Below are 5,517 nucleotides of genomic sequence, written 5' to 3'. Positions count from 1 at the left end.
ATCTCACAAAATATTGCTAGAGGTGGGGATCGAACTCACACCCTTGAGTATAGGAAATCTTGGACGCACTGCTTCTCCGCTGGGACAAGGCTCATTCGCTGTTATTGGAGCGGAACGCGTGATATATAACAAAACGAAGAGTTCCATATCCTGAAAAACGCGCGCTGGCTGGAGGATTCAAATTGGGCCAATCAGCGAGTGCCACAGCGTCGTCTTCTTCGTTGTAACCTGCAGGAAAGCTTTTTACAGCGCTTTTCACGGATTAGGTGTAAAAGGCCACGTTTATTACACCTGTTAACTGTGAACACACTCATGAGCGCATGATAATCAAAATAAAAACCATATTTGGATTCGTCCTGTCCGCGCAAATCCAACAGCACCGTTATTAAGCTCTAATTCGTATCAAATCAGAAAGCCCTCTCTCATAACTCACAAACCCTAACATGGAGATCCATAAAAAACATGCACAAAAACGCGATTAAATATCCAGAATCAAGCACAGCATCAATATAAACAGTAATATGCAATAAAATCACATCATGAATGCATCAAAAGGCGAAATCGAGTTAAAGAACATTTGATCAAACCGTGAGCTATTGGTGGCAACTTGTGATGCTTCGAGACTCGAAATCAATCCTGGAAGCTTCCCTTGTGCTTTAAGAACGTGAATCGACCAACAAGAACCCTTGAATCATCCTACAAATTGGAAAACGAATTCTGAGATTTCTTGAAGTTTTTGGTGCTTCGGTTGTGGTATTTGGCTGCAGAAATCGTGTCCGAAAAAGTCCCCTAATGCGTTGTCCAAGTTGCATACTTATAGTTACAGGAATTAGGGTAAACAAATGTGGATAGAATCTACTTGAATCTTGTTTTGCAAATTGTGAAGAATTGATTGAAATATGCCTCCAATCTTTCTATTTTTTTTTGTCCAATTTCAATATTCTCTTCCCAATATTTTTAATCACAGAATCTGACTTAATTATCCTGATATTCTCATCACATAATAGACCTAAAAATCAAATCTTTGATTTTCTATTATTTAATTAATTAAATTGAGTTTTAAAATGAATTAAAAACCAAGATAAATAAATAAATAATAAAATGGCATGGGATTGGGCCATGAGTCTTCTAATAAGATTAGAATCATGTTTGGATCAAAGAAGTATGGGCCCATTTGGAGATATTTGGAATTTTATGTCTTGATTTTGAAATTGCATATAGGAAATGGTATGGGCAAATTTTGGGGTATGACAGAAGGGGAAGAAGAAGGTGGATGATTCTATACAAGTGAAGAAATTACCTTACCCTCCCGGTCCGTCAAAGAAAGAAGATGCAAAGCATTATGCTCGGTTCCTGGACATCTTTAGCAAGTTGCAAATCAATGTTCCTTTTTCCGAAGCATTAGAGCAAATGCCGATGTACTCTAAGTTTATCAAAGACATCATCACTAAGAAGAGAAGATTCTTGGATCCGGAGGTAGTAACGGTGAGCTCTTGTTGTAATGCGTTAATTCAACGCACTACACCGATTAAATCAAATGATCCTGGACGGGTAACCTTGCCGGTGTCTATTGGAAATGTTCAAATAGGCAAAGGATTGGTGGATACCGGTTCTAGCATTAATTTGATCCCATTGTCTATGGTGAGAAGGTTGGGAATTAATGACTTGAAGCCGACTAGAATGACGTTATCATTAGCGGATAAATCCACAGCTCATCCTCATGGAGTTGCGGAAGACTTGCTTGTCAAGGTTGACAAATTTTGGTTTCCTGTTGATTTTGTTGTCATAGACATGGAAGAAGATCCTGATATACCATTGATCTTAGGAAGGCCTTTTATGAAGACGGCCCGAATGATGATAGATATTGATGATGGCTTAATGAAATTAAGGTACCAAGATGAAGAGTTATGTCTTGATCTCTTTGAAGCCATCAAGCATCCGAGTGATGATGATGATTGTTTTAGAATCGATGCTACCGAAAGGGCTATTATGAAAGTGGAGAATCAAATGCACTTGTCGAATCCTCTTGAGAAGACTTTAATGGAAGCTCTTGAAGTTCTCACCAAAGATCAAGAGAAAGAAATTGAAGATTGCTTGAGAAATTTAGAGGCTTGTGATGAGATGAATCCATTTGAAACTCAAATTGAAGAGTTGAAGGATGAACCTAAAGTTGAAGAGCAAAAGGTGGAGTTGAATCTGTTACCATCTCACTTGAAATACGTGTTTCTCGGTGACAATTCTACTAAGCCGATTATCATTAATAACGGTTTGTCTAGCAAGGAAGAGCATCGATTGAAGGAAGTATTGACAAAGAATCAAGAAGCAATAGGATGGGTTTTATCCGACTTGAAGGGTATTAGTCCGGCCTATTGTATGCATAAGATTATGTTAGAAGATGATTTTCGGCCCGTGGCACAACCTCAAAGGCGATTAAATCCAACGATGAAAGAAGTTGTTAGAAAAGAGGTTGTGAAGTTATTAGAGGCGGGGATGATTTATCCCATCTCCGATAGCGAATGGGTGAGTCCGGTGCATGTGGTTCCTAAGAAGGGTGGATTGACGGTTCTGAGAAATGAGAAGAACGAGTTGATTCCTTCGAGAGCGGTGACCGGGTGGCGTATGTGTATTGATTATAGGAGGTTGAACCAAGCAACAAGAAAAGATCACTTTCCATTACCCTTTATGGATCAAATGTTAGAAAGGTTAGCCGGAAGAAATTTCTATTGTTTCTTGGATGGTTATTCGGGATACAATCAAATATCAGTGAATCCGGCGGACCACGAGAAAACGGCCTTTACATGTCCTTTTGGCGTTTTTGCATACCGAAGAATGCCATTTGGACTATGTAATGCTCCCGCAACATTTCAAAGGTGCATGCAAGCTATCTTCTCAGATTTGATCGAGAAAAGCATCGAGGTGTTCATGGATGATTTTTCTGTGTACGGGTCGTCATTTGACTTGTGCTTGAAAAACCTTGATGTGGTGATGGAAAGATGTATTGAAACAAATCTGGTTCTCAACTGGGAGAAGTGCACTTTCATGGTAACAGATGGGATTGTTCATGGCCACAAGGTATCTTCAAAGGGGCTTGAGGTCGATCCGGCAAAAATCGAGGTTATTGAAAAGCTTCCCCCTCCGGTGAATGTGAAAGGCCTAAGGAGCTTTCTGGGACATGCTGGGTTCTATAGAAGATTCATCAAGGATTTCTCCAAGGTTGCAAAGCCTTTGAGTAATTTTCTCAACAAAGGTATGGAATTTAATTTTGATGAATCATGTCTAAAAGCTTTCTTAGAACTCAAAGAGAATTTGACCACCACACCCATAATTGTCGCTCCTAATTGGTCGCTTGAGTTTGAACTCATGTGCGATGCTAGTGACTATGCGGTTGGTGCGGTCTTAGGCCAAAGGAAGAACAAACAATTTCATGCTATACATTATGCGAGCAAAGTTTTAAATGAAGCACAGGTTAACTATGCCACTACAGAAAAATAATTGCTCGCAATTGTATTTGCATTGGAAAAGTTTCGTTCTTACCTCATTGGTTCTAAAGTGGTGTGTTATACTGATCATGCCGCAATCAAATATCTTCTCACCAAGCCTGATTCAAAACAGAGGCTTATTCGGTGGATTCTTTTGCTTCAAGAATTTGATCTTGAAGTAAGAGATAAGAAAGGTACATAAAATTTGATTGCGGATCATTTATCTCGGTTAGTGAATACCGAGGTGACAAACAATGAAAAAGAAGTGAGGGAAGAATTCCCTGATGAAAAACTGTACATGGTACAAGAAGTTAGACCCTGGTTCGCAGATATGGCTAATCACAAAGCATCTGGTTGGATACCAGAGGATCTAACTTGGAATCAAAGAAAAAAGTTTTTGAACGATGCTAATTTTTATGTTTGGGATGATCCTCACTTGTTTAAGTTGAGTAGTGACATTCTTTTGAGAAGATGTGTCGCGGATGAGGAGACAAAAAGCATTTTGTGGCATTGCCACAATTCGCCTTATGGTGGTCATTTCAATGGTTTACGGACGGCCACAAAAGTCCTTCAATCGGGATTTTGGTGGCCTACTTTGTTCAAATATGCTTACCACCATGTTGCCTCATGCGACAGTTGTCAAAGAACTGGTGGAATAGGGAAAAGAGAGGAAATGCCCCTCCAAAGTATTATAGAAGTAGAAGTATTTGATTGTTGGGGCATTGATTTTGTTGGACCATTCCCTTCCTCTATGTCAAATGAATACATCTTGGTAGCTGTGGATTACGTGTCTAAGTGGGTGGAAGCGATTGCTTCACCCAAAGCGGATGGTAAGACCGTGATAAAATTTTTGAAGAAAAATATATTTTCGCGGTTTGGCACGCCAAGAGTGTTAATTAGTGATGGTGGATCTCATTTCTGTAATGCCCCGCTTGAAAAAGTGTTGGAGCAATATGGAGTCAAGCACAAGGTGGCTACTCCATATCATCCACAAACTAATGGGCAAGTTGAGAGGACCAATAGAGAAATTAAGAGAATTCTTGAAAAAACTGTGTCTAGCTCTAGGAAGGATTGGTCGATGAAATTAGATGAAACCTTGTGGGCGTATCGGACCTCTTTCAAAGCACCGATCGGTCTTACACCATTCCAAATGGTGTATGGTAAAAGTTGTCACCTTCCCATAGAACTAGAACATAAGGCATATTGGGCCTTGAAACTTTTGAATTTTGACCACAAGTTGTGTGGTGACCAAAGAAAAATCCAACTTCATGAGTTGGAAGAAATGAGAATGCATGCCTACAAGTCTAATTCTATCTACAAAGAAAAGACCAAATTCTATCATGATAGTAAGATTAGAATGAAAGATTTTAAGGTAGGACAATTGGTGTTACTCTTTAATTCCCGGTTAAGACTTTTTCCGGGAAAGTTGAAGTCGAAATGGTCCGGACCATTTTTGGTCAAAGAGGTTAGAAGCCATGGGGCTAATGTGATAGAGGACCAAAAATCAAAGCAAGAATGGGTAGTTAATGGTCAGAGGTTGAAGGTTTATCGAGGAAGTGATTTTAACCGTGAAACTTGTGTTTTATCGTTTGGTGATCCTTGATTGCCTTTGACCGTCGAGCTGACCGACGTTAAACAAAGCGCTTATTGGGAGGCACCCCAATTTGTAAATATTCAGCTTGTTTTATGTGTTTTTTACCGTTTATGTTTTTTGCGTTCTGGTCGAGCCAAAATTAGTCTACCGGTAAAGTTGCACTTGCTGGTAGAAGAAAAATTTTTCTGAGTTCTGTCACAGGCGCTAAGCGCGCTCCTAGCCCGCTTAGCGCGCTTTGAAGGTTTTTGAACCCTTAGTTCCAGAGAGTTGCGCGTTTAGCGCGCTTAAGACCCCGCTTAGCGTGGGTTGGTTTTCAGGGAAATTTTTTTTTTGCAATTTTGGGCCTTTGTTTTTGACCCAGCCCAGCGCGTTTCTGAATGGAGAAAATAGGGTTTTGAGGTCTTGTTGCCTCATTTCCCTCATTTTGCTCTCCTAAGTATTTTC

The sequence above is a fragment of the Vicia villosa genome, linkage group LG3 (genome assembly GCF_029867415.1).
Source record: "Vicia villosa cultivar HV-30 ecotype Madison, WI linkage group LG3, Vvil1.0, whole genome shotgun sequence".
NCBI lineage: Eukaryota > Viridiplantae > Streptophyta > Magnoliopsida > Fabales > Fabaceae > Vicia > Vicia villosa.
Note: the sequence above shows the minus strand (reverse complement) of the source record.